Below are 14,657 nucleotides of genomic sequence, written 5' to 3'. Positions count from 1 at the left end.
CTGATCACGTCCAAGTTTCTACACAATGTTTTAAAGCTGTCTTCCCCAACCTGGTACCCTCCAGATGTTTTGCACAACAACTTCTATCAGCCCCAGGCAGCATGGCCAGTGTGGTCAGGGATGATGGGAGATGTAGTCTAAAACATCTAGAGGGCACCAGGTTGGGCAAGGCTGTTTTAAGGCATAGAAGCCCAGTCTCCGATCAAGCTGGGCGACGTGCCTTGAAGTCCTATGAAAGATCCCTGACAGGCACCAGTGAATTACATCACTAAGAGCAGGGGAGAAGGTGAGAGATTTGAGGGCTGACATAAGCCTGTTAAAAGGTACAATTTTTTAAAGCTGTTAGTACAGAACATCAGCTTACAGAACTTCAGAACAGACACAACTAGTATGGTGCCCTCCCTCCCCACACCCTCTGAACTTTTTGGTATCTAATTCCCTTCTCGCTCTCACAAAGGTCATGACAACAGGTAACTACTTACTGGCATCACATGGGTGCAAGTCGGGGAGTGGGCTCTCCTCAGGGACGGAGGGCTCCGTGATGGGGGAACGAAGCCCAGTCTTACTGGGGCAGTTTTGTGCACCGTTCGTGTCTTCCTTGCCCTTCTCTCTCTGCATGTGGGTGGAGAAGGTCAGTGGGATGCAAAATAGCATCGTCAAATAAGATGACATGAAACAAAAAATCTTCAATGGGGAGGGAGGGACATATGGAAGTGGAGGACAGAGTACCAGATATACAACTGCAGTGTGCAGAAGAAGCCACAGGAACTGGCAAAGGAGAATGTAAGAGCTGGGGAATGAGGATCATTTAGCACTAGTTTGGCCCGGAGCACCTCGAAGCACGTGTCTGGTACTGTTAAGCCCCATGCAGAGGATGGCTGCAGAATCTCATTTGTCAGCTCTCCTTGCTGGGTATCTTCAGGAGCTATTAGCCTACAATTCTACTGATGAGTTTGAAAACCTGCATGGTCAAAAATCTCTTGCCGTCTAGCCCACATAAAGAGCCTGATGGCTTTGTAAGGATCCCAAGGATCATATCACATTTTTAAAAGTTCAAGCCGTATCTCCCAGAAGTAAACACTTAAAAGGCCCATGGCCATCTGTAGTGTGGGGGTGGGCAGACCTCTACCCCCTACCCAGCATACTGCCCTGCAGGCAGTTCAAATAACTGCAGCCACTCCATGATGGAAGCTCGCTAAGTTCAGCTGGCAGGAGAGCCTGGCGGGAAGCAGCCCATGGGTCTCTCGCCATGCCTCTGAGCCTCCCTCCAGCTTTGCGCCAAAGTCTATAATCCCCTTTCTCTACAATTAGCAATTAAGGTAAATCCTGAAAATGTCAGAGGTGACATAGTTTGTTCTTACTCCACAGTAGCAGGCTTCCTAGGTGCCCTAACTTCCTGGGAATACAGTCACACTGTGTTCACCAAGTCAAAAAGCGGGTGCCTAACAGAACAATGGAAATGTTCCAAAGTTTTAACTTCTCTCAGGAAAAAGTCAGTGGGGGCAGGGGAGACAATTCTCATGTTGTCTACCTTCTCACCCTCATGAATCCCCCCCATTTCCCCCTTTAGTTCTAGTCTGGTTCATGCCACTACCGTTCACTGATCCCTCTTCCTTCCTGTAACACGCAGCCATCCGTTTGGGTCCAAAGTCATGGTTAGGTTCACTTCTGCTTAGAGTGCCTGCAACATTTTCCTGCTCAGATTCCCTGAGAGAGCTCAACTGTGGTCCAGGAAATGCAGAATGGAGAGAAAAGTGGAGAAAAGAAGTGGAGGGTGGGCAAGGCCAGAAGTTGTGTGAATGGCAGTGAGAGAAGGATAAGGAAGCAGAGGAGTTCTCCCATCAGAAGCCACTGGAAGGAGCCAATGAAAGCTAGAAAGTTTTACAAGTTCATTAAATGAGATGCGTCTGAGAGGAAAGGACTGAAATGCATGTGAGTAGAGCCTCCCTCCCCAAGACAAGCAGAACAGATGAGGCAAACACAAACAAAGAAAAAGAATTACTTCTATTCCTGCATCACTCCCAGAATGGTGTTTCAAAACCTAAGTTGCATCCCTGCTGCTAAGCCCCAAGATTCTGTCTGAATTTGGATATGAACCTATGAGGAAAATGACCCAGCCATGATTGTTCCTGGACTTTGAACAAGAGTGTGATATACAGAAGTCAGCAGATGAAGCTTTCCACAGCATGAAGTTAAGTATCACCATCTCCTAACACATCAGGCTGTTGTGGATGTGGCCAGTTGAAAAACTGGCAAGCCTAACCTGAAACGGGATGATTCAGGGGCCTGGTGCAGCCAGATGCACAGTAAGCAAGCCTACTCTAAAGAAAATTAGATGTGCAATTAACTGCTAACCACGTCTCATTGACTCTCACTCACATCTCTCTCTTCTCCAGTGGGAAGGAACCAGCTCTGCAAGCTGACCTGACAGAATAACTGTGTTGGTTCATCGCTGGATCTGTCTCCCAGTGGGCTTTCAAGTGTACTTTATAGTAATTATATATGAACCACATCAGACACTTGGTGTCCAATGGAGCTAGAGAATCGAGCGCCCCTCCTCCCCTGCCCTTTCTGAAACAGTAGTGCAGGGATAGGCAAACTGGTGCCCTCCGGGTGTTTTGAACTACAATTCCCATAATTGGCCATGCTGTCTGGAGCTGATGAGGAGCTGAAGTCCAAAACATCTGGGGGACACCAGGCTGCCTACGTGCATTACAGCTTTTGCTTCTCTTTGGGCGCATACAGACGCACCTAAAACCAGGAGCTGACACACTTATTTCTCCAGCAGGGCAAGCCCAATTTCTCCCTTGTTTGGGCTGCAGATCAAAAGACATACTCACCTCTGCTTTAGTTGTTGCCCCGGGCCCAGGCTTCGGACTGCCAGCTTTTAAAACGTTTAAGTGCTACCTGCACATTTGTGCAATTAAAAGGGAAACTGGACTTACCGTGACATTCCCTTTGTTTAATCAGTAGGACAGCAAGCTGGAAAGATCAGCTCTCCTGTGTCTCCAAAAGCAAGGCCAACAACTTGCACCCCAAATTTCCCTCCCATAAGCTGGAAGATAGCCATCATCCTGATTAAAAAACCTAAGGTAGTAAAACGGGCAGGCTCACTTGAGGAAAAACAGAAAGCACCAAAAGAAGGGGGAAAAAAGGACTAGGAGTAAGAGGAAGGGAGCACAGGAGGTCTCTGACCTAACATGCAGGGGACCCTATGCAAACACACACCCCCATACACTGTGTTTGCTTGACCATTGCCCTGGGAGGTCTGCCCACTGCCCTATCAACTAAGCAAAACGGAACTTCACAGTTATGTCCAATTCCTCTTCCTCGCTTAGCAGTAGGTCAGCAGCAGAAAAAGGGATGTACTACAGCTGCTCCACATCCCAGGTGGGAAATGAATGGTCAGGCTTCTAATGCAGAAAGTGATCCTACCACTTGCTGCAAAACCTGCCTGCCACAAGGCAGCATCTGCAGAAGTTGTCTTACAGGTCTTCACAAACGTTGATGGTAAAGACCAGGCAGATCCATCTGGCCCTCCAGATGTTATTAGACTAGAATTCCCATAAGTCTCAGCCAGCATGGCCAATGAGGGCTATGATGGGAGTTGTACTCCAACAACGTCTGGAGGGCTATAGGTTCCCCAGCCTTGCATGAAAGGTGCTTTGGTCAGGACAACTTCCAAAATAGGAACTGATGTACTGGGGAAGGATGATACAGGACAGCCCCCTGAAAGAAGAACTTGACATGGGAATAATGACAAGAGAGGGTCTGACCTCCCTCCAAACACTATCAAGAGCTGTAGTCTGCATCCCAAGGCACTGAGGCAAAGCCTCTGGTTCAGTCCTGACTGTACTAAGCCAAGGACCTCCACCAGGGCTGCAGAACAGAAGAAGAACCATGCTGCATCAGACCAAAGGCCTAAGAAGTTCGCACAGTGGTCAGCCAAATGCCCACAAGCAGCCCACAAGCAGGACCCTGTTGCAAGAGCACCATCCCGCTTGTGTTCCCCAGCAACAGGAATACAGAGGCCTCCGATACTGGAGGTTATATATAGCCATCAGGACTAGCAGCCATTGATCGCCTTCTCCTCCATGAATTCGTCCAACCCCCTTTTAAAGCTCTCCAAATGGGTGGCCATCGCTACATCCTGTGGTAGTAAATTCCGTATTTTAACTATGCGCCATGTGAAGAAGTCTTTCCTTTTATCTGTCCTGGAATCTCCCATAGTTCAGCTTCATGGGATGACCCCGGGCTCTAGTATTATGGGAGAGGGAGAAAAACATCTCCCTATCCGTTTTATGTGTACCATGCGTAATTTTGTACACCTCCATCATGTCTCCCCATACTCACCTTTCTTCTAACCTAGACAGACTCAGACTTTGTGAACTTTACTCACAGGGGTGCTGCTCCAGCTCTTTGATCACTGTGGGTGCCCTTTTCTTCATATTTTCCAATTGTACAATATCCTTTTAGAGGTGCAATGAACAGAACGGTGCAAGACGTTCCAGGTGTGGTTGAACTACAGATTTGTATAATGGCAGTATAGTATTTGTAGTTTCATTTTCAATTCCTTTGCTAGTTATGCCCAGTATAAAATTTGCCTTTTGCAGCAGCTGCACGCTTTCATCGACCTGCCCACCACCACAGCAAGGTCTTTTTTTTTGCTCAGTCACCACCAGCTCAGATCCCATCAGTGTATATGTGCCCAAGCATGCATCATTCCACTTGCTTACATTGAACCGCATTTGACATTTTAATGGCCATTCTCTCAGTTTGGAGAGATCCTTTTAGAACTCTTTGCAATCCCCTCTTGTTTTAACCACCCTAATAATTTGGTGCCATTGCTAAACTTGGCCATCTCACTGCTCGCTCCTAATTCTAGGTTATTTATCAACAAGTTAAAAGGCATCTGTCCCAATACGATCCTTGTGGGACCCCACTGCTTACATTCCTCCATTGTGAGAATGGGACACTGGAGACTTACCATGAAGGTCCATTCTGGTATGGTGTGATGGAGGCATCCAAAAGACTGGGTTATCTCCTTGGCAAGGATCACGTGATAGTGCTTCTTCAAATATTGCTTCCTTTAGGTCCGTCCCCAGTTCCTTCTATGACTTTTCTCTAACGGCTTCCTTGAGACTGCTCGTTAACTATGCTAGTGACCTCTTGGATTTGGTGCTACCTTTCCTGACCTGCAGTATTCATTCCAGCTGAGCTTCTATTGTGGTTTTGAGTAACCTCTAAGTATTTTGGAGAGATTTAACCCTCTTGACCCTCCCTTTCCCCTTCCTTTTTACCAGTTCCCTCATTTTAGAGAAGCTTCCTCTTCTGACGTCAAACACGACTGTCTCCAACTTCCGTGGCAATTTTTCACTTAAATCTAAATTAAATTCAATAGCACCGCAGTCACTGTTTCCAATTGGTTCCACTATGTTCACATCTCTCACAAGGTGGCACCACCTGGGATCAAGTCTAGGGCCACTTCCCCTCTTTTCAGTATCTTGTGTTTCTGCTCGCACTGCCTGTGGAAAGTTTTCCAGGTGGTCTCAAACCCTGCTTTTGGATTCTGGCTAGCCTACAAAAATAAGTAATGGTAGAGATCACTTCTGTGAGTGTAGCCTTTGGATTCTAGTTAGAATCAATCAATCTCCAAGTAGTCAATCGGAATCATTCTGAGTCCAGATGCAAAACAGGACCTTGGGACAGTAGGGCCATGCAAAGCAGGAGATGCCCCAATTCCCATATCCAAAAACAAAAGGTCAGAGAAGAAGTGTTTCCATAGCCATTGTGGTGCAATCAGTATTATTCCATATGGGTTGAGATGAACTTACTCAATCCCTGGAGAATATCAGAGTTGGCAGAAACACACAGAGAAACCCTAGGAACCAAGGGAGGATCTTCCATTTCTTGGTCTTCGAACTGGGAAATAAACATCTTTGTCTTGGGATTTGCTCTCTAGACAAAATGCTCTTAGCATTGGGACTTCCCACCCGTTGATGATGGAGACAATAATGTCCTAGTGTAGGGTCTGCTTGCCCTGCTCCAGTTGCTGTCAGCTCAACAATGGAGACTGGAGGGTACCTTATAGTCCAGGTCTAGTCCATAGATCTGATGGAAGTGTATCTCCACATACCAATTCTCCCAAAGCACCATGGATTTCTCAGGTTTCCATAGGATAGGCATTACTTCTAAAATTAAGTCCTTCCCTTTTGGTCTGACTTCCACACCTTACAACAATGGTGGGCAACTTGTGGCCCTCCAGATATCTTGGCCTACAACTCCCATGATTCCTCACCACTGGCTATGGTAGCTAGGACTGACAGGAGTTGTAGGCCAAAGATATCTGGAGGGCCACAAGTTGCCCAACCCAGCCTTACAGTGTCATCTAGATCCTGTAGTGGTAGCTCAGCGCCAACGTTAGGGAGTCCATGTGTATCACTCTCTGGATGATCTTCTGATATGTTCTGTTTCCAGCAGCAGGGTACCTCAGATATGCAGAATAATAATCAACTGCCTGGAGTCTCACACTTCTCATCAACTAGGTTGAGGACGCTGACTTCAGTGCAATGCCTTAAATACCTGGGAGTGATATTGGACATCACCCAGGGCATGATCATATTCTCTCAGGAAAGAGAGAGGAAAAGATCAGGAAAATGGCCCAGAACAGTCAGTCCAAGGTCTTATCAATTTTGATACATCTGGCATATCTACAAGGATTGATTATTGCCTGTGTGGACTCTGTCCCTTGGGCTTCATACTCTTACATTGACACATCCTTCCCCACCAAGCGGGTGTCTCCACGAGCGATTTACTGCGAGTTGGCTGGGTTTGGAGGTCGTTTGGGACACATGACATCGTGGCCATCTCACAGGCATCCCGGAGATTTTTGCGGAAAAAACATTTTTTCTGAGACCACTTTTAGTCTGTTTCCCTCAATTCGTCTTGTCTGCGCTTCTGTTGCGGTGTATATCAACCCTCCGCATTTACGTCGGCCTGATAGCCCTGCCCAGGGGTGTGTCTTTCACCTGGCTGTGACCTCACTGACCCTGGTCAAGGGGTGTTTCCCAATGTTTCCCCTCCCTGTGGTTCCCCAATGTTTCCGCCCTTTTGTAGCTGGCCATTCAGGAGTTCTGAGCTACCTCATGGTAATTACTTTGCCTTGCCTACCACTAACCTCTGGCAGCCATCCCCCCTCCCCCCGAACGTATAGTTGTGCTCTGTTCTGCAGCCTCTCCTATCTACCTTTAAAAAGAAATCCCCTTAAAAGCACAACATTTAAATAGCGCATTGCCCCTCCATCATGAACCCCAATTTCGCCAACCACAGTCACCTGGACAGGGAGTGGAGTTATTTACAAGTGGGGTATGGGGCGGGTGGACATAGAATAAAAAAAGGTGGGGAGACGAGTGAGGATTGTTTCCCACCCCATCCAGGCTCCCTACTGCTCCTACATTATGAATGCTCCTGTAAACCAGAAAGAACATTATTGTGATAAAGCGATAAAGAGGAGATGGGATTTTACATAATAACTGAGAAACCAGAGACCATCAAAGAACCCCTCATAGTACCGCAGTAGTGGGGACATTCAATCACTTTAGGTAGCCTGCTTTCAATCTTTAACATCCCTCTCCCCTTCTGTGCATGTTTACTCAGAATAAAGAAATCCCACTCCTCTGCAGTGAAAGGGTTAAACACAAACTGTAGTAACTCACCTAAAGCGCTCTTTCACTTCTGTTGCTCCCTTAAATCAGGACTGCAAAGTTGTGCTTCTTTGATGTTCTGTAGTTTCTCTGTTGTGTAAAATCACTTCTCAGGTTGATTGCTTGATCACAGTAACAATCTTAGAATCATAGAATCATAGGATAGTAGGCTTGGAAGGGGCCTATAAGACGATCAAGTCCAACCCCCTGTTCAATGCAGGAATCTAAGTTAAAGCGTCCCTGACAAGTGGCTGTCCAGCCTCGTCTTGAATGCCTCCAGTGTGGGAGAGCCCACCACCTCCCTAGTTAATTGATTCCATTGTCGTATTGCTCTAACAGTCAGGAAGTTTTTTCTGATGTTCAGCCGGAATCTGGCTTCCTGTCACTTGAGCCCATTCTTCCGTGTCCTGCACTCTGGGAAGCTGGAGAAGAGATCCTGGCCTTCCTCTCTGTGACAGCCTTTCAAGTCCTTGAGGAGCGCTATCCTATCTCCCCTCAGTCTTCTCTTCTCAAGGCTAAACATGCCCAGTTCTTTCAGTCTCTCTTCATAGGGCTTTGTTTCCAGTTCCCTGATCATTTTCGTTGCCCTCCTCTGAACCCTCTCCAGCTTGTCTGCATCCTTCTTAAAGTGCGGTGCCCAGAACTGGACACAGGACTCCAGATGAGGCCTAACCAGTGCCGAGTAGAGGGGAACTAGGACTTCCCGGGATTTGGAAGCGATGCTTCTATTAATGCAACCCCAAATAGCATTGGCCTTTTTTGCAGCCACATCACATTGTTGGCTCATCTTCAGCTTGTGCTCTACAACGATTCCAAGATCCTTCTCGCTTGTAGTGTTGTTGAGCCACGTATCCCCCATCTTGTAACTGTGCATTTGGTTTCTTCTTCCTAGGTGCAGAACTTGGCATTTATCCCTATTAAATGCCATTCTGTTGTTTTCTGCCCAGCACTCCAGTCTATCAAGATCACTTTGAATTTTGTTTCTGTCTTCCAAAGTATTAGCTATCCCGCCCAATTTGGTGTCATCTGCAAACTTGATCAGCATTCCCTGCACCTCCTCCTCCAAGTCATTAATACAAATGTGGAAGAGCACTGGGCCCAGGACTGAGCCCTGCGGTACCCCGCTTGTTACCTCTCCCCAGTTTGAGAAGGTCCCATTGATAAGCACTCTTTGAGTCCGATTCTGTAGCCAACTGTGGATCCACCGGATCGTTGTTTCATCTAGCCCACTTTGAGCTAGTTTGCTCATCAGGAGATCATGGGGCACTTTGTCGAAAGCTTTGCTGAAGTCGAGGTATATGATGTCTACAGCATTCCCTCAGGCCACAAGGGAGGTGACCTGATCAAAAAATGAGATCAGATTCGTCTGGCAGGATTTGTTCTTGACAAATCCATGTTGGCTTCAAGTAATCACTGCATTGTTTTCAAAGTGCTTCCAGATAGATTGCTTTATCATCTGCTCCAGAATTTTCCCAGGGATTGATCTCAGACTGACTGGTCTGTAGTTCCCAGGTTCCTCCTTTTGGCCCTTTTTCAAGATAGGGACAACATCAGCCCTCCTCCAGTCATCTGGCACTTCACTCGTCCTCCATGATTGCTCAAAGAGAATAGACAGCTGTTGTGAGAGTTCTTCTGCCAGTTCCTTTATTAGTCTAGGAAGCAGTTCATCTGGCCCTGGAGGTTTGAACTCATTCCAAGTAATTAGGTGTTCCTTGACCATATGCCTATCAATCTCAAGCTGCAATCCTGCCCCTTCAGCCTGTACTTCGCTTTTGCCAGGGGGGTCATAGACCCTCTTTTGGGAGGACTGAGCCAAAGTAGGAATTGAGCACTTCTGCCTTTTCCTTGTCACCTGTTATCATTTTGCCACCTTTATTTAACAGCTGAACCACCATTTCTTTCCTCTGTCTTTTACTATGCACGTAGCTGAAGAAAGCCATTTTGTTGCTTTACCATCCCTCGCTAACCTCAGCTCGTTCTCAACTTTAGCCTTTCTGACTCCATCCCTGCAATTCTGTGCTCCCTGCCTGTACTCTTCCTTTGCTGCTTGGCCTTCTTTCCACTTCCTATATGTGTCCCTTTTTGTTTTCAGGTCATCTCTATGCTTTTTGTGAAGCCACACTGGCTTCTTCTGTTGTCTTCCGCCTTTTTTTCTTGTTGGAATTGTTTGTAATTGTGCCTTGAGAATTCCCATCTCCCACCCATCTTGGACTCCGTTTCTCATTAGAGTTGCTTGCCATGGGACCTTACTTATCAGTGCTCTGAGTTTATTAAAATTGGCTTTCCTAAAATCCAGGGTACATGTCTGGCTACACTCAGCTTTTGCTTCCTTCAGAACCATGAATTCAAGTACAACATGGTCACTTTCCCCCAGAGTTCCCGTAACTGCTACTTGATCCACTAAGTCATCCCTGTTGGTTAGGATCAAGTCAAGGATAGCTGATCCTCTAGTTCCTTCCTCTACTTTCTGTAGGAGGAAGTTATCAGCAACACAAATCAGGAATCTCTTGGAGGGGCCATGTTTGCAGAATTTGTCTCCCAACAAATATTGGGGAAATTGAAGTGCCCCATTACTACTACATCATGCTTCCTTGAAACATTGGCTATTTGCTTTTCAAAGGTTTCATCCTTGTCTATTCCTTGATTTGGTGGCCAGTAGTAGACTCCAACCATCAGGTTCCTTTTATTCTTTGCTCCATTTATTTTAATCCAGATGCTCTCGATGGGGGTACCAAGCCCATCCTCCTGTATTTCTGTGCAGAGATATGTATTTTTCACATATAGTGCAACTCCACCTCCCTTTCTGTTCCTCCTGTTCTTTTTGAACAAGTTACATCCTTCAATTGCTGTATTCCAGTCATGGGAGTCATCCCACCAAGTCTCAGTTACACCTATCAAGTCATAATTTCCCTCCTGTATTAGGAGTTCAAGTTCGTTCTGTTTGTTTCCCATACTCTGGGCATTAGTATATAGACATCAAAGACCACGTGTTTTACAGTCTGGCTTTCTTTGTACATGTTTGTGAAGACTATTATTGGCCACGATTAGAGCTGTTCTCTCAGTTGCGATGCATAAGCCTTCGTCCATAGTTACCCCCAACTTTACGTCTTCCTTCCCCATAGGATTCAGTTTAAAGCCCTCCTGATGAAGTTCTCCATGCTGTGGCCAAACACATTCTTCCCAGCCTTTGTGAAGCAACCCATCCCTTGCCCACAGTCTGTCTTCCAGGAAGTATAGCCTGTGGTCCCAGAATCCAAATCTCTCGCATCAGCAGCACCTTCGTAGCCAGCCATTCACCTGGAGTATTTTTCTTTCCCTTTCTATCCCTCTTCTAACTACTGGAAGGATGGATGAGAAAACTATCTGGGCCCCAAAGTTCTTGAGTTTCTTTCCCAAAGCTTCAAAGTCTGACATGATTTCTTTGTAGCTTGGTGGTATCATTTGTTCCCACATGGATGAGAAGAAAGGGATACCTGTCAGTGGGCTTTATGAGTGTAGGCAAGTGTCAGTGTCATAAAGTGGGCTTTATGAGTGTCTCCAATCCATCCTCCCGAGAGACAGCATACCTAGCAAGTCCATGGGTCTTCGCGACATACTTCGGTTTCGATCCCATGCAGCAAGGAGTCTCCCACTACTACTACTATTCTCTTCTTCTTGTTGTAGGCCTTGGTTTAATTGCCTCTGCTTAACTGACCTTCAGCCTCTTGCTTGCTCTCCTGTGGGGTCCCCTGTACTTCTTCCTCTGCAGGCTGTCCTCCAGTCTCATCCTCAAGTACCTGGAAATGGTTCCCTAGTTCCACTGTCTCCACTGGTGCAGAGTGTCTTCTAGTTCTTCTGCTCCTAACTGTCACCCTTTTCCAAGGAGTCTCCTCTACTACATTTTTCCTCACCTCAGCAGTTTCCTCTTCTGCCTCAGCTTGCTGTTGCTCTTCTAGCTTCTGTTCTTCGCTTTGCTGCTGTAGTTCCACCATTCTGTCCAAGAACTCTTCATCTTCTCTTATGCCCTGGAGGGTTGACACTCGCCGCTCCAGTCCTCTTGCTTTTTCTTCCAACAGCATGATCAACTTGCACTTGTTTCACGTGTAGGTCATGTTGATCTCAAGCAGGAAAACAAACATTGCACAGACCTTGCAGGTCACCACCACTGGAGAGTCTTTTCCTTCCATAGTCTCTATTCCCTTTTTGTTTCCAGCTTTCTGATTGTACTGGGATTGCCTGTGCTTTGTCCTCTATTCACGGGGGGTAAAAAACAGGGCCCCAGTGTTATGGAAGTGTATGTTACAAGAAAAAGAAATAGATTTTTTTTAAAAAAAAATTAAAAATGTTAGGGGCCTCCCCCTTGACCTCCCCTGGCCAACTCCTGTTTGCTCTCCCTGTTTGCGCGCTCTGATCGCTTGCTCTCTGGGAGCTTGCTTCCTTGTATAGCCCCTAGACCAGCTGGAGCAGCTACCTTTGCTCTGCTCTGCTCAGCCAGGAGGCAGGAAACAGACTCTTGCCTTCTCATTGCGAGCAGGGGGACAGAGAATGAGGGGATGGGGTGGAAGCAGTAGGCAAAAGTGCACACATGGGGAAAAACGGGGTGGGGAGCAGTAACTCCGCAGCAGATTGCTGGGATGTGGCAAAATTGGGGTGGGGGTGGGGAGCTAGAGACGGGGAACATTGCGATCCTATGCATCTCTACTAAGAAGTAAGCCCCATTGGGTTCAATGGGGCTTCCTCCCTTGTAAGTAGGTTTAGAATTGCAGCCTACATGTCCCAGAGGAGTTCTGAGAAACAGGAAGAGGAACATGATAATGATGATGATGATGAGAATCCCTTCCAAAATGGACAAGCTAAAATCTGATTCTGAAGACTGAATTTGACGCAGATTACTGTGATGCAGTGAAATGGGGTGGGGGTGGGGGGCTGTGGAGGACTGGGTTCACAAAGAAGTCTTCACACTCAGATTTCAGCTTGCCTATTTTGGAAGGGATTCTCCTCATTTTTTGATGATGATGATGATGTTCCTCTTTTTGTTTCTCAGAACTTCTCTGGGAAAGTTGGCTGCAATTCTAAACCCACGTAAGAGCAGGAAGCCCCACTGAAGGTTCGCCTGGCGCCTACATTGTGTTCCTTTCAGCGCCAGGTGAAGACCTTTTTATTTTCCCAGGCATTTTAGCAATTTAGCTTTCTAGACTTTTAGCTTTGCTGTTTTAAATCTGTATTTTAAATTTCTGCACTGCTGCTAGGTTTCATTGTGGTTGTATTGTTATATTGTGGTTTTAATGTTCTATATACGTTAAATTGTTTTATTATGTGCCGTTTGGTTTTAATTTTTGTGAACAGCCCAGAGAGCTTCGGCTATTGGGCAGTATAGAAATGAAATAAATAAATTGAACTCAATGGTGCTTACTTCTGAGTAGACATGCATGGGATTGCAATGTTCCCCATTTCTACCTCCCCCCACCCCAATTTCACCGCAACCCAGAAATCTGCTGCAGAGTTACTGCTCCCCACCCCATTTTTCCCCATATGTGCACTTTCGCTTACTGCTGCCCCCCCCCCCCTTCCCCTGCTGGCAATGAGAAGGCACGATCCTTACAATCAAGCCGATCAAGCCTTCAAGCAGAGAAGTTATTTTATATAACAGAGAAGCTACAGAACATCAAAGAAACACACAACAGAGATCGAAGAGAGGAAGGGAGTAGTGAAAGAGCACTTTAGGGGGAGTTACTACAGTTAGCCTTTAACCCTTTCACTGCAGGGGAACAAGATATATTTCTTACTTCTGGGTAAACATGCACGGAGCGGGGGAATGTTAAAGACTGAAAGCAGGCTACCTAAAGTGTCCCCACTAATGCAGTAATGCGAGGGGTCGCTGCTGCACATTTAGTCCTGTCGCTATTGTGCTACTTGAGGTTTTAGAGGGAAAATAACTTTTAAAAAACTGGATGAGGAGGGTGGGACATAGGTTGGGGAAGGTGGGGGCTCTAATACACACACTGGCCAGAGAAAGCAGAAGGGGCAAAACAAGGTGAGAGTGGGAGGGAGGGAACAGGCTCTCTAAATGATGACACCAATGAGACTCCACCCAGTAGCCACCGAAACAATTCTCAGTAAACTGCCGTGTGACCTGCAGAGAGCCCCAGGTCGAATCCAGGTTTTCGACCCCCGTGTATTCCCAGAGGGAGCAGATTTGACTCCAGTAAAAACCGCAACAAAGTGGAAAGCAAGCTAAACCCGTCGCTGTGGAGATTCCCCCGGGACTCACCAGGCTCACAAGCAAAACAGTCAAGCAATCCTCTCAGGAAGTGAAAAGGTCCCCGTCTGTGCGTGTGTGGCGGGATGCCCCAACGCCGCCACCACCACCTTAAGAGTGGGGTTCCCCTAATGGAATCCATGAGAATCTAGGTCATGCAAGCTTCACTGGATGGTTGCAAGCCTTACTGCCAGGAGCTTGTAGCACAAGTCCCATGCTTTCTTTCAGAGGTAGCTCAATCCACCAGCTGGCTGAAATTGAAAGCCAGTTTGACTAGCCTTACAAGCATTCCTCCATAGGCTTTGGAACAAATATGTCCTTATCCGTACAGACATTATTATGACCACAGCACAGATAGAGGCATCAGATCCAAAATTCCCCATGAAGAGGTGCTCTCCTTCTGATTTCAGTGAAAACCAACTTGGCTTCCATTTTGGCTGAACTTCTTCAGTAATAGCTGAATGTTCAGGTGGACTAGCTGAGTTACCAGCTGTAGAGCATCCACTGAAGAGCCTGCCATGAACTCTGTGGCTCTAGTGAACTTGTTATGGCTTTTCCTGAATTGTTTATTGCCCTCCAGAAGTACTGAGAGAAAGCTGTGGGCCTAGAGGAGCAAAGCCTTGCAAAGATGGAGGTTTCAGTGGAGGCCTAGATGGCCAGGGCCTCAGCTTCATGACCCTGGCACAAAGCTGACTCATAATACCAGGAGTCTTCTG

General features: G+C 46.7%; 1 protein-coding gene across 1 annotated transcript in view; it reads right to left on the bottom strand.

Annotated features, from left to right (window-relative positions):
- Window positions 1–14,657, bottom strand: part of LOC146340908 (microtubule-associated protein tau-like) — a 160,333-nt gene that overhangs the window by 3,420 nt on the left and 142,256 nt on the right. The gene's annotated exons all lie outside the window — the stretch shown is intronic.

Source organism: Heloderma suspectum, chromosome 6, assembly GCF_057233095.1.
Source record: "Heloderma suspectum isolate Gila_16-S chromosome 6, 16-S_ref, whole genome shotgun sequence".
Classification (NCBI taxonomy): domain Eukaryota; kingdom Metazoa; phylum Chordata; class Lepidosauria; order Squamata; family Helodermatidae; genus Heloderma; species Heloderma suspectum.
This window is presented reverse-complemented; position numbering and strand designations above follow the sequence as displayed.